The sequence below is a fragment of the Pinus tabuliformis genome, chromosome X, assembly GCF_031772625.1.
Source record: "Pinus tabuliformis cultivar Carrire ecotype Pingquan chromosome X, CPIR1, whole genome shotgun sequence".
Classification (NCBI taxonomy): Eukaryota; Viridiplantae; Streptophyta; class Pinopsida; order Pinales; family Pinaceae; genus Pinus; species Pinus tabuliformis.
Window position 1 is genome coordinate 1,406,027,418 of NC_142308.1, and position 15,639 is coordinate 1,406,043,056.

At 39.9% G+C, this 15,639-nt stretch overlaps 1 pseudogene; it reads right to left on the reverse strand.

The window, feature by feature from the left end:
• Nucleotides 1-419: 419 nt before the first annotated feature.
• The window catches only part of LOC149145288 (protein ILITYHIA pseudogene), a 37,484-nt pseudogene continuing 22,264 nt past the window's right edge, over nt 420-15,639 (reverse strand).

The following is a 15,639-nucleotide window of genomic DNA, read 5'->3' on the forward strand; positions in this document are numbered from 1 at the left end:
ATGTACTACTAACTCTTTCTAAGATTCTCTCTTCTACTTTCTCTGTAATATTACCAAAAGTAAGGATTTATTTTGTGTTTTCCAATATCTCAATCATTGGAATGGCGAACTCGGTATACCGTAACAAAATTCAGTATTTCGAAACCCCATACAAAAAGTTTGAGCGCCAACTCCTTGTACCCATACGACAGTTCTGGGAGCGATTGTCGTTGAGTGGATAATTGCGGGGTCCTTTGTGTTCACCAACTCCTCAAAGAATCCATCCACCGATGGAAAATTTGGTACCACTTACATATGGACACTCCGACAATCGCAGGCATAGTTGCCACACAACTTACATAAATCCTTCGCTGCCATAGTGGCCACCTGTTACATAAATCCATAGCCTTTTGGCCACCCCCTGCATGTGCACGTACAATCTACAGCCTTGAATCTGTGGATGAAGGTGCGTTCGCTGCGGGGAAAAAACCTGACAAGTATGCAGAGCCCCTTCTAACAGAAGCCTGAGTGTCTCCCAAGCTTTTTAGAAGCTCTGCTATCAAAGAGTAAAGACCTTCTTCATCAATAACCATAACAACAGTTTCTGCTGCTTTCCTAGCCAAAGTTGCCACCTCCTGATCATCATTACCCATAGCTTCTATTAGAGGTGGTAAAACGGTTCCAAGGTGAGAATCAAGACCAGGCCCAGCAACATCTGCTAATGCACCAAGAGCATGAGCATTGAAGGCAGATAGAGGTGGATGCACCAGCTTTGGTAAAATATGTGGAAGAACAGCTGCAATCCTGACACTTGGTATTTGCTTCAGACCATCCAGAGCAGTGGCAGAAGTTTCTTCATCTTCTAAAGCATGCAAAAGGGTCGGAACAATTTCATCTATTGCTTGCATTCCTGCACTCTTGTACAGAGTGCTGAAGGCCAGGCCTGCAGCTTCACGCACTTCTGAAACACTGTCACAAAGAGTTGTTCGAATAGTAGGTATAAGATCACCCATGAATGTCACAAGTTGATGCTTTCCAGCACTAGCCATCACTTCACTCAATCCAATGCATACACCTTGTCTTCTACTACCATTTGAGTCTTGCAGCCCCTGAGCCAATATTGGAATAATTGATGGTAACACCCTTTCTCCCAGTTTCCGAACGAGCTCTCCAAGAGCCCTACCTGCAACCTGTCGTCTTTCTGATGAAGCTGAAGCCAATGAAGTAATAAGGGTATTCATTAAAACTGGCATAATTTCCTTAAGTGTCTTAGGAGTATTGGCAACAACAGTCTTCCAAACATGCAATGCAGCCTGTCGCACTGTCAAGCTCACATCAGATCGAACCATATAAACTGCTGCAAGAACTTCATTACGCTTTTCTCTTCCAAGAACATCAATAATAGCACGACCCTGAGCTTCAGTGCTTGCGCCTTCATCATCACTTCCACCCTCCAGAATTGCTTTTCCAGATGTTCCTGCAACCTTAAAAAGAAGATCACCCAAAAGTTCTACAGAGCTCTGACGAATGCGCCAATTATCATTGAAAATACCATCTTCAACAGCGGGAAGTAAGAGCGGTAATGCGGTAATGACCTTCAAACTTACAGCTGCTTCCTCTCTAAGCTGCAAATCGCGTGCCTCTTCTTTTGCAGTTTTTGTCTTTTCTCCATCGGGCAGGCCCCTCAGCCCACGGCAGCGCCGCCACGGGCGCCGGGGAGGGCTCGATTAATTTTTTTTTTTAAATATGAATTTTAATTTTTCAAAATTTTAATTTTTTTTAATAATTTTTAAAATTTTTAATTTGTTTTAATAATTTTTAAAATTTTAAATTAAAAAAAAAAAAAATTGATTTAAAAAAAAAAAAAAAACTTTTTTTTATTATAAAAAAAAAAAATTGTTGAAAAAAAAAAAATATTAATTTTCATTTTTTTTTAATAAAAAAAACATTGTTAAAAAAAAATGTAAATGTAATTTTTATTTTTCTTTTAAATAAAAAAAAACATTGTTAAAAAAAAAAAAAAAAATGTAAATGTAATTTTTTTTTTTTAAATATAAAATATAGGTTTAATTTTTTTTTATTTTTTTCTAAATATAAAATATATGTTGAATAATTTTATTTTTAAATAAAAATGAAAATAAAAATTGTTTTTAATAATAAAATAGATTGTTTAAAAAAAAAAAAAAAAAAATTAAAATAAAATATCTATGTTTATTAAAAAATAATTACATTTTCTTTTTCTTTTTTTAATAAGAAATACACATTTTTTTGTTTTTTTTTTTATAATATGATTTTTTTTTTGTTTTTTTTAATATTAATTTTATTAGTTTTTAAATTTTTTTCATTAATTTCTAATTTTTTTTAAACTAGTTTGTTTTTAATTTGTTTTTTTTTCCCCAGTTTTTTCTAATGCTTTTTTTGTTTTTTTTTGTTTTTTTCTTGTATGGTTTGTGAGATAATTTTTTTAAGATTTTTTGTTATTTTTTAAATATTAATTTTACTATTTTTTAAATTTTTTTCATTCATTTTTTTTTTTTTTTAAATTAGTTTGTTTTTAAATTTTTTCTCTAGTTTTTGCTAATGTTTTTTTTCGTCAATTTTTACTTGACTTTTATATATATATATATATATATAGATATTAATTTTGTTTTTTTTTTTTCCAAATTGTTTTATGGTTTATAAGATATTTTTTTTAACATTTTTTATTTTTTATTTTTGTCTTTTTTTATATATAATTTTTTATTTGTTTTTCAGGGACAATTATTTCATTTGGATTGAAAATTTAATTAACGACGTTTAAATATGTAAAATATCGAAAATGAAAAATATCGACCTTCTTCTTTAAATATGCAAATCAATAAAAACCTCACTACAGAAAAAATAAAAATAAAAATAAAAACAAGAAAATATGAAGAGGAAGACCACTTCCAAAATTATTAAATTTACAAAATAATTATTTACATTTCATACATTAGAAAAGTTAAAGTAAAAAAAATAGGTCTTTTAAAAAAAGGGTTTGATGCAGAATAACCACTTTTTAAAATGAGCATGAAAATCACTACCATTCTAAAACGCAATGTACATAACAAGAATTTAAAAAAATTAAAGTGCCAAAAACTATGCTCTAAAAAAAACATGTGTATTCTGCATCACCCCTTTTCAAAATCGGGTCACTTTTTTGCTATCTCTACAAAACGGGTAACAGTATCAGTTCCCGTTTCAAAGTTTACATTGTTAAAAATTAAAAAAAAAACTACACACCTTTTTTCACTTTGTAGGAGCTTGATATTGAATCTGATGTATCTCTGTAATTTCAGATCATCCAGTTCTGAAATTGCGACCTACAGTAGCCCTCTATGTCCTCTTTCCAATGCCACTAGTCTGATCCAAATTGGATTCTCCAGGGAAGAGTTATGCCAAATCTCCCACAGTGACCTGATTATAAACTAGTTCAGTAGAGCGAACTTTTACGATGTGCCACGAGTCACTGTTTCGACCTTTGGCTCTGAAAAATATATACAAGAAACTACAGTCCATCCTCTCTCTGTACCTTCTTTTGAAATTTCAATCCGATGCTCAGAGAGAAAGTTATGACGATTTTCCCCAAGTCACATGTTTGGAATGTAATTCAGGAGTCTACAAAAAGACCAACTTCCTCAAATCATATCTCCGCAAATATAATGCAAAAAGCTCTAAAATTCAGACTCGAGGTTCAGTGCAATTTCGTCTCAAATGGGTTTTTTTTTTTAGCTTCTGAAACGTTGCAAAAAAAAAGTTATAGTGAAAATGCCACGATGACTTATTTGGAGCAACGAAACCCTAGAATCCAAAGTTTTGATACCAAATGTTATGAAACCAGCTCACAAAAAGATAGAAAAGATAGTTGAACGTCTTAGAATTCAGCCTCTTCGAGGGGGGAACCTCCTTTACATTACACAAATGAACAATTCTTGGATGATTCAAATGACAAAACCTCCTTTCTATATATATGAGTCTAAGGAGTCACAATATAACCCAATCGACCTAACAATAATAATATAAAGAAACAAAAATAACAATAAAGGGATTCTATGGGGCACAGTAATAACAATATGGGGACAACAGGGGCACAACAATATTAATAAGGGATACAACTACAATAGTAATGGGGTAATCACTAGTATTATAGGAACCTAACATGCACTTACCTCACCCTCCGTGTGTTAGAACAACTCATGCACCTTCCTTGACTTACTGCATATGTCACACCCTTGCTATCAACAGGGACATCTTACTTGCCTCTATGCAAAACTGTGGTCAAGGCAATACCATATGACCCACTGCTGGAACTCCTACACCAAACAGTCTAAGCTCTATTTGGGACTTCTTACTGGGGAGGTCCCCTGACATGTTCGCGGGTACAACACCATCAACATTTTGGTGCTAGAAGGAGGGCTAAATTACAAGTTGAGTCCTCACATCTGTTTTGATATCTTTGCATATCTATCATGACTAACTATAGAGCTTTTCTTCCGGAGTGTATGTCTTATGGAAACGACTTCATTATCTTGGAAAAGCTCTCGCGTAACTTGTCACATAAAACATAGGATGGTGGAGGCTATGTAGCCTTGGTTAGGCATGGGGTCGGTGTTGTAGGCTCATGCAAAATACATGGAATCTTTGAAGAATACATGACATGCGCATTGTTTGTCTACACACTTCGAGGGCACCCAATTCACTGGTGTGCCACACTGCTTGAAAAATCTATTCATTCTCTTGCTCATCTGGTCGTAGAGATAGACTGTGATTTCAATCACTTTAACCGTAAAGCACTTGACAAAGAAATTCTAGAATTACGAAAAGCACTCGATGAATCTATTGAACAGTTTCACACATGCTTTTGTAATCTTGCATACCAATTTCTCGAAGATGAAATTGATTGTGAATTTCTCGATGGAAGATTTGAGTATCTTCTTCACATATCTGAAAATCCGCAATTCTTGAAATGATTCGAATCCCGCTTAGCACACTTCGGTGATGGACCTGCGCAATCACATGTAGGCACAATTGCTATCATAAGTGATTGTCTCCCTTCACCTCATCAAACAAATCCACCACCATAGAGTGATGTGGGAAAACATGCACACGCACCTGTTGAACTGTCACATCCTCCCACCGCACCTACCCTTGATATCTACATAGATTTGGCTTGAAAGCCTCTTAGTTGTCACGTGGATTCGTTCCCTCAACCTCCATCCCCACATTCTGTTGATCCTCCAGATTGTACTGTCTTGTTATCTTCCATTCCGGACTCCTCACCTGTTATGAACGAGGATCAAGCAGTTGTCGGAGTTAGTGTTGTGCAGCCAACTTGTGCCATCATTAATGATGAGTGTGTGCGGGAATCTAAATAAGAAACCAAGGTGAAGGATGAATTCCTTTCATCCGCACCTCACCTTCTCTATCCTAACATCCCTTGTGATTCTGCCACTACTTATTTCCCCTGTGAAAACTCATTTTTGGATGTTTCTACTTCCGATCGTTCATAGGACATGTCAAATGTCTGTCCGTCATTACATTGCGGAGAGGACACATCTTCCTCTGAAAATTTGTCCAATCTGTCACCTGTCATTTCTGAAAACACAGAGGGTGAACATCCTTGCTTCTTATCTACCCCTTTGCATGATTCATCAAATCATGAGGATGCTGACAAACATCCTAAATTTTCTGATCTTGTTTGTCGTGATCTCTCTACTTCTTCATCTAATCACGATGTTCATTCACTCATTGTTAATCTGTCTAAGACACTGGTCTACGATGATCTATCTGTCAACGAAGTCAAAACCCCATAGGTTGTTGAGGCACTTTAGCATGAGCTAATGGTTATGTCAGACCCTCACTGTCCTGAGGTTGGTTTCATTTTCGATCATGAAATTGTTGAAACATGCAAGGCTCCTCATCACTCTCTACTTTGCATTGAGCATCAACCAAACACCCAGATTTCACTTCCTCCACTCGAACTACATGATCCCATCACTCATGTATTGGAGGAATCTTACACAACGTAAGTGGTCTACCTTTCCAACATTTTCTTGCATGTCACAGTCAAGAGAATGCATACACTTAGCATCTGCACACACTGCAACACAGCACCATGGCAAGTCCACAGAGTGTATGTCATGCACTTTCAATCACCTCTTTTTTGTGGACACATTTAAACTCAGAGTGTGTTTGTCTTCACTGTTATATATTTCTTGTTTGTTGGTTCACACAACTATCTTGTTCGCGAACCATGCCTTCACTAACATGGGTCGACTTATGCACCGGTGGCTACATTGGAAGTATCACTTTACATAAGTAGACCCATGCACCGTTAGCTTAGGAGTAGGAGTAGTATTTGCTTTGAGTTGTTTGCTTACATGCATGTTTGCTTCTTTCTTTGTGTGTTTGCTTGCTTGCTTTTTTGTTTGCTTACTCGCTCTACATATGCATTTTCTTCTACTTCTTGCTTTTATTTTTGGTTTGTTTGCTTGTTTATGTCTGTAGGTTAGTTTCGCATGGACCGTGTGCGACTCTTGAAACAAGCTGGGTGAAGTACAAGAGGACTTGTACAACTATCAATACTTGGTTATCTGTCGTCCTACATCTTATGTAAGAAATTTTTTTCTTCAGTCCATGATACATCAATGGGAAATACACACTCTTTGAAGTGAAGCTTGGTGAAAACACAACACTTTCACGTGAACTAGTATCACCTATTCTAGTCAGTTGTTTTTGGGTTAATCCTTGTCATCTCAGTAAAGTAGAGCAAGGTGGGGGGGAAACCTTAACAATCCTGTCAGAGGTATATAAAAACTACTTCTCTAAAGGAACAACCTCTTCTGCTCTCAATAAGTTGGGATCCCTCTTCCGCCTCTGAAATGAACAAGTGTTATGCATAGTTATGAAAAAAATGAAAATGTGAAAAAGTTTGAAAGAATGAAAAATGAATAAGGCAAAATAAGAGAAAGGCTTCCTGCACAGAGAGGTGATACAAGTGACTCCACCGAGGTATTGACAAGGCTCACTCGTAGTGGAGTGATGCTTGTGTTCGTGCGGGACTCCATCGAGGTATTATCCAGGCCTGCTAATAGCGGAGCAACACCGGGGATGGAAATATAACTCTGGTGATCATATGACTTGTGCACCAATATACCCCTCATCCCCAATTGAAACAACTGTGTTGGCTTGGCTTGGAATGTGTGTATACTGACCAAGAGCTTGGCAGATGCTACATTTTACAATCAAGAAAGTGTGGAAACCAAGACGAAGAGAGAACTGAACAATACTTCTGGAGGTGTTAGACTTGCTTTTCACGAAAAAGGTCCATTCGAAGAGCTGTAGTTCTACCAGTGTGTCCCCAAGTGTTGTAGCGGCTACAAGCACCCTCCAAAATTTTTCCTTAGCTTCCTTTTGGAGCCTCCCTACCAACCATCCTCAGCAACATGTCTTTCACTGTCAAGCATATCAACTTCAGTTGTTTCATAGAGTCCTTTTAGCCTGTGTATGCAAGTTTGTTCCACCTCCTTCAAAAGCCTTTTTTGGACTTAGTGTGAGTTGCTGGTTGAGCAGCTCCCTTTGGGAATTGTGAAATTCTAGAGGGGAACCAACCTTCCCTACAAAATTGCGTAAACCCGGTTGGACATCCATCTGGGCTCCAAAATTGCACAATTATTCCTCTCAGTATTCCTCTTAAAAATTGCGCAATTCATCCCAGGAACTACTCAGCCTAGAAATTTCCCAACTCTGGGTAGCAGTCACTTACCACAGTATTAAATGCATTCAGATGCTCTGTCACTGAGTCTCCATCTTTCATTCTCAGGTTATACAACTTTTTCTGCAGGAACAGTTTATTCACCAGAGACTTAGATTGGTACAAAGTCCCTAACTTTTCCCACAAAGCCTTCATCGTAGCTTCCCCTGATACATTAAGCAATACTGAATCTAAGACACACAATCGTATTGTGCTTTTTGCCTTCCGATCCAACTTCTTCCATTCTTTATCGGACACTCTCGTTGGTTTAGTAACTGGATCTACCGCGATCCACTGATCTTTATCCACCAACAGATCCTCCATCTTGAGTTTCCACAACTCAAAACTCTGACCATTAAATTTCTCGATCTCTATCTTTCCACTGCTCACCATCTTCTTTCACCACCAAAATCGATCTTGCAGATATCCCACTAAATAGGGTCTACCACAGGCCCAAGTGAAACCCTCAGCAACAAAGGCATCCCCATGAAGCCAAAATTGCTTTGATACCAAATGTAGGTTTTAACCCCGTACAGAAATTACCATAGGTGGGTCCGCCCATCCAAACATAGGGTCCAAAACCAAAATTTTTTGGGACGCTTCCGCAGACCCCATAAAGTGGGGTTACGAGTACGCCTCAAACTCCCTGTGACCCCTCCCCCCCCCCCCCGCTACACAATCAACGCAACGAAGTGGGGCTCTGCCCCCCCTCTAACCCCCTGGTTAACTACGTGGGCTAATCGTGGAAAGAATATAACACAACCCAACATTCTCCTACTTGTTGTTTTCTTTCCATAGGGGGCCACAAGAGAGCTTAGTCATTTTTTCAGCCCTGAAATGCTCATTGTCTCTCTACACCAAGAGAACTTCTCAAAGATCACATATTTTGTCAACGCATCTGCAGTATTCTTCAAAGTGTCCACCTTTACAAGCAACACCTTTTTGTCTTCTATCATATCCCTCACAAAGTGATACTGAACATCAATGTGCTTTGTCTTTGAATGATATGCGGGGTTCTTTGCCAAGAAAATTGCACTTTGGCTGTCACAGTCTATCCTTATAACTCCCTATACTAACCCCATACTTGAACACAATCTCTGCAACCAAACTGCTTCCTTGCTTGCATGAGTGGCTGCCATGTATTTTGCCTCTGTAGTTGATAGTGCCACTACAGATTGTTTCTTACTCATCCAACTGAATGCACCTCCAAATAGGTTAAAGACATACCCACTTGCAGATCTTCTCTGATCCAGATCTCCAGCCCAGTCTGCATCAACAAAGCCATGAATATCCAACATTCTGTCCAATCCTGGTCTTCCTTGATAGCACAAACCATAATCACTAGTGCCATGCAAATACCTGAAAACCTGCTTCACTGTTGTCCAGTGCTCCTTCCCTGGTTTTGACATAAACCTGCTCAATACTCCCATAGCATGGGCAATGTCTGGTCTAGTACAGACCATTGCATACATCAGGCTACCGACCTCACTTGCATATGGAACACGGGACATGTCCTCTTCCTCTTCTTGTGTCTTGGGACACTGTTCAGCATATAACCTCACACCTATAGGAATAGGAACCTTCACCGGTTTACTATCATGCATCTTAAACCTCTGGAGTATTGTCTCGACATACTTCCTCTGGTTTAACCAAAGCTTCCTGTTTTCCTGATCTCTTTTAATTTCCATGCCCAAAATATAGTTTGCAGCACCAAGATCTTTCATGTCGAATTTGGAGACAATTGGGTCTTCAAATCCTAGATAATTTCTTTGTCATTTCCAACCAACGACATATCATCCACATACAAGACCAAATAAATAACAAGGTCATCAATTAATTTAAAATACACACAATGATCTGCTTTGCTTCTGGTGAAGCCAAGTCCCCGTATAAATGTATCAAATTTCTGATACCACATCCTTGGTGATTGTTTTAACCCATACAGAGACTTCTTTAACTTGCATACCAGTTCTTTCTTACCCTTCACCACAAAGCCTTCAAGTTGCTTCATGTAGATTTCATCTTCCAGATCCTCGTGAAGAAATGTTGTCTTCACATCCATCTGTTCTACCTCAAAATCAAAAGCAGCAGCAACAGATAAAAGTAATCTAATAGAAGTTACCTTGGCAATAGGAGAAAAAATACCACCAAAATCAATTCCCGACACTTGGGAATAACCTTTTGCTACCAACCAAGCTTTGTATTTCTCCACCCTTCTTTCTGCATTTGTCTTCTTCTTGAACACCCATTTTCTACCAATGGGTTTCCTTCCAGCCGACAACTCCACTAGATCCCAAGCCTCATTTTTTTGCAAAGATGCCATTTCATCAACCATGGCCTCTTTCTAGAGTTTTCCATCCTCTGAATCTACTGTTTCTTTCACAGTTCTGGGATCATCATCAGTAATAGATAAAGCAAAATTTGAACAAAAAGCAGATGGACTATACCTTTCTGGCTGCCTTCTTTCTCGAACTGATCTTCTCACACCCGAAGTTTGTGGCTTTTCATCTTCTGATTCCTCCTCTGCTGTAGAGTCTGATTCTTCCTCCTATAGCTCAAACTCTATCTTCTCAGGTTCCTTTGGTTGAACTTCATGTTTAATAACATCTTTCACCTCTCTGAACACCACATCTCGGCTGTACACAACCTTCCTTGTTACTGGGTTCCAAAGCTTATAACCCTTTAAACCATCCTTATACCTAATAAAGATGCACTTTTTAGATTTACTATCCAACTAGGTTCGTTTCTCCTTTCGAACATGTACATATGCATCACATCCAAATACCCTCAGATGTGAAAGAGAGGGTTTCTTACCAGTCCATACCTCTTATGGAGTTTTATCCTCCAACGTTGATGAAGGTGATCTATTGACTAGGTAACATGCTGTCTCCACCGCCTCTGCCCAGAATTCCCATCCTAACCCGGTAGCACTAAGCATGCTTCTTGCCCTTTCCATCAACGTCTTGTTCATTCTTTCTGCAACTCCATTTTGCTGAGGTGTATATGGAGTAGTCTTCTATTGTGCTATACCACACTTCTTGCAGAATTCTTCAAATTCCTTACTGCAAAACTCTCCACCATTATCTATACTCAGCACCTTTATCTTCTTCTCTGTCTGGTTTTCCACTAGAGCCTTAAATTCTTTAAACCTGTCAAAGACTTCAGATTTCTTCTTAAGGAAATATATCCATGTATTCCTTGAGAAGTCATCTATAAATGATACATAGTACATAGACTTACCCAGTGATGGAACCTTCATAGGTCCAAACACATCACTATGCACAAGCTCTAATATTTGTTTCGCCCTCTTACCACCAAAGGGGAAACTCACCCAATTCTGCTTCCCATATACACAAATTTCACAGAAATCAAAATCCAGAGAGCTATTACTCATACCTTCTACCATAACTTTACCATGAAGTATTCAAAGGCCCTTCTCTCAATATGTCCAAGCCTTTGATGCCACAGCATGGTCTTCTCTCCAGAGACAACTAGATTTTCTGCTCCACTTTCAGGAACCACAGAACTGTTTCACCCATCAACAACAGTGCTACCTTGCAGCTTGTACAGAGTTCCAATTGAACTCCCCGCATCAATACCAGTGCTCCCTGAACCATATTGTAGGTATCCTTCTCAAACACTATTTTTACACCTGCATCATCCAACTTACTTACAGAAATCAGATTTCTGGCCAATGCAGGAATATGCAGAACACCCGGAAGTGTTCTAACCCTTCCACCTTGCAACTTCAACTTTACTTTTCCGCAACCAACGATTCTAGCCCTCCTATCATCCCCTAAGAAGACATCACCACCATCATATTTCTCATACTCGCAGAACCACTCTCTATGGGGAGTGAAGTGAAAGGATGCACCTGAGTCAATCAACCATGCCTCATGATCTACATGTGTACTTGAAGAAGCCAAGTACACATCCCCACCTTCATCTGAGGTAGTTTTCGCTTTTGCAAAAGGAGCATCATCAAATCCCTTTCATTTATTAGGAGCTTTAGATTTACAGTCCCTTTTGTAGTGCCCTTCCTTCCCGCATTTCCAACACACCACCTTTATAGGTTTTCCTGGAGATTTAGATCTCCCACTCGATGACTTATTTTTGTTTCTATTCTAGGACCGTCCTCGTACATACAAGGCATCACCATTCTGGCTCTCCATATTTTTCCATCTCATCTCCTCCATCAACAAGGATGAGGCTATTTCATCAAACTGCAAGGCAGCTGCATTGCTACCTATTGCAATAACCAGACTATCCCACGAATATGGTAGAGAACACAACAAACTGATGCACTTATCTTCATCTGAAATTTTAATATCAACAGATGCTAACTGGCTTACCACATTATTAAATGCGTTCAGATGCTCTGTCATCGAGTCTCCATCTTTCATTCATAGGTTATATAGCTTTTTCCGTAGGAACAGTTTATTCACCAGAGACTTAGATTGGTACAAAATCCCTAACTTTTCCCACAAAGCCTTCACCATAGATTCCCCTGATACATTCAACAATACTGAATCTGAGACACATAATCGTATTGTGCTTTTTTCCTTCCGATCCAGCTTCATCCATTCTTCATCGGACACTCTCGTTGGTTTAGTACCCGGATCTACTGTGATCCACTGATCTTTATCCACCAACAGATCCTCCATCTTGAATTTCCACAACTCAAAACTCTGACCATTAAATTTCTCGATCTCTATCTTTCCACTGCTCGCCATCTTCTTTCCCCACCAGGATCGATCTTGCAAATCTCCCACTAAACAGGGTCTACCACAGGCCCAAGTGAAACCCTCAACAACAAAGGCATCCCCTTGAAGCCAAAATTGCTCTGATACCAAATGTAGGTTCTAACCCCGTACAGAAATTACCTGCATACTAATTCTAAAACATAAAAAATAAACAATGTGAGAGCATAACACATAAAACACATATACACAGAGATTTTCCCCTGGATCCCAAAACCGGGACTACCAGCTTGATTTTTCATTATGTTTCTTCCAATGTTATAATACATATTTATACACGCCAAAGCATCCAATACTATGGACCAAAAACCATCGCGTCCAATACCATGGACCAAAAACCATCACGTCCAAAAACATGTGCAAAAATTATGCACAAAACCATAGGTGGGTCCGCCCATCCTATGGGTATGCCTCAAACCCCCTGTGACCCCCCTCCCCCCACTACACAATCAATGCAACGAAGGGGGGCTCTGCCCCCCCTCTAACCCCCCAGTTAACTACATGGGCTAGTCGTGGAAAGAATATAACACAACCCAACAACTGGCATCCAAAATTGTGAAATTCTTCCTCTCAGTATTCCTCTCAAAAATTGCGCAATTCATCCCAGGAAAACTACTCAGCCCAAAAACTGTGCAATTCTGGGTAGCAGTCACTTGCTGCTCCCAGAAATTGCGCAATCCCTTTGGGATAGCCAACCCAACAACTAGCATAAATTGCGCAGATCCAGCCAGGCAGCCTGCTGGACTCAGAAATTGTGCAATACAGTCAGGCATGCTTCATTGAGAAAATTGTGTAGTCTAAGCCAGGACAACTGCTCAACCTAAAAATTTAGCAATCCTAGGAGACAATGACATGTTCCTCCCAAAAATTGCACAATCCCTCTGGGACAACCATCTCTACTTAGCTAAGAAACTACGCAGATTTTCATCACAGGCTCGCAAACCTGTGCAAGTGCATTCAAGTTGACCAGGTCCCTCCGGGACTGAGCAAAAATGATTTGCATGCATGGTTTTCTTTTCACAAGGTAGCATGCAAAGGCATCCCTTGATTCAGGGATCTAATTTTAGCAGCTGGAGGTTACATGCAAGGATCATTTTAGAAACCTCTCGCTAAGTCTTGCTTTACCTAGATTTATGGCATGCATGTCACAAACTTGATCTTATCAAAACTCATCAACATGACGCTGCAAAGCTCATTCCACACATCTACCTTGTGGCTCTGACATCACACAGTACATCTAGGAGTCGTCGACGCATTCAGCTCAACTGTTTCGGGGTAAGCGCGCTTTTCATGTCTTGTGCGACGTTTCTATCACTTTTTGTGTTTCGCTTTGTGTGAGTGTTATTTGCTTGATTTTAGTGAGCACTTGCTGTCATTTTGATGTATATTAGCTTGTAGAAGCACCGTTTCAGTTTTCATTCGCATCTCACTGTTGTTGCATGCATGACATTGTTTTTGCACGGACAGTCGTCGTTGCGGCGACTCGCTTCACACACATGCATGCTTTCCCGTTTTTTGAATATTCCACTTTCTGTTTGCATGTATGATAATTCACTCTTGTTTGCACTCATCTCATCATACATTCATACTTCTCTTGTTTTCAGTCGCCCGTCAGCCGGTCTGGGCTACCTTGGCCCAGACCGTGCCTTGCCTGGCTAGTAGTGCACATTTCTAGAAGCGAAGGCTCTCACTTCCCTCCAGAAATTGCGCAAGTCTGGACCAGCACTGACCTCCAGGCTTGCATTACGCAGTTGTTGGAGGGAGTGTCCTGCTGGCCCCAGAAACTACGCAATGCAGTTTGCTGGTTACATGTCACTACTGATTGAAATTGCACATTGCATAGTTTCAGTCCTCAGAAGGCCAGGCTCGACTGTTCATTGCACAGTTCCAGCAATCAGTCTACCTCTTGATAGCCTGGACTATGCCTCGCGTATTTTTGGGAGTCAGTCTCCCAGCCTCCCGACGAAAATTGTGCAATCTTCACAAACAATCACATAGGTATGTTGCATGTCAGTCCTCTAGTTTGTTTTGGTTTTCGACTAACAGATTGCTTGCCATGAGTGTTTCTATGTCTCCAAGTATCACAGGTGTTTGTCTGCCTCTCAGCAGCACATGTACAATGGCTTCCAGGAGAGCATAGTCGAGGACATCGTTCAGAGCACACTTGGGATGCAGTCGAGAAAGTGTCTATGAACTTGCCTATCCATGAAGACATCAAGTTGTTCATAGAAAATGATATCAAGATGAATGGAAATGGCATCATAGCGAGCAACACCATCAGCAGTAGCAGAAGGTAGCACACCTACATGTGATGAATGTAAGAGGAGGTTGTTGACATCATAGAGGCGGAGCAAAGCTACAAGTTCAAATCAGATCCACTCATGACGAAAGCAGCTTTGGAGATTGAGGCTATGAGGTGATGGCGTGACACGAAGATCACACGAAGGTAAAAAGAGAAACAGAGAAGGAGTTTCATGCGCTGAAGTAGCAACTCAAGTAAGAATAGGAGTTGCATATACAAGAGAATGAGTTATAGCATGAACATGTACAACAGGGGGTGCAACATGCACAAACGGATGAAACTGCACTCGTACAAGTTATAGATCCATCCCAGCAGCTGGCACGGAGTAGACAAGGTGAGCAGTGTTGTTGATCGCATGCAAGGGAATTCAACAACATGCATGTCATTGTGCGCACGCATGCGATCCCACCCATTTGGCACACTCACCGAGGCAAAGACAAGAAGCAAGTCTGATTGGAACTGAACATGTATCTTAACAAGTTGATGCACGTGGTCACTAGAACATAATTGGAGATCAACACAGACACTATGCATCAATATGTTGCTTGTCTAGTTGCACTCAAGACAATGATGCGCATGTTATCAGATGAGTTGGACAGAGGAGCCATATCAGTGTACCCGGATGCAACAGAGGCAAGAGTTCGCTTTCAACGGGACATCACCATTGAGTGCATGGACACCATCACGGACGACCAAGCTTGGCATCAGTTCGTCACCGTTGACCATCACGAGGATGTCGAAGATTTAGTCTTACCGCAACGGTCTGAGTGTTAATGATGTCTTGCATGGCTTGCTCAAGCCATTTTGTCTCACATGGGTACATGTGT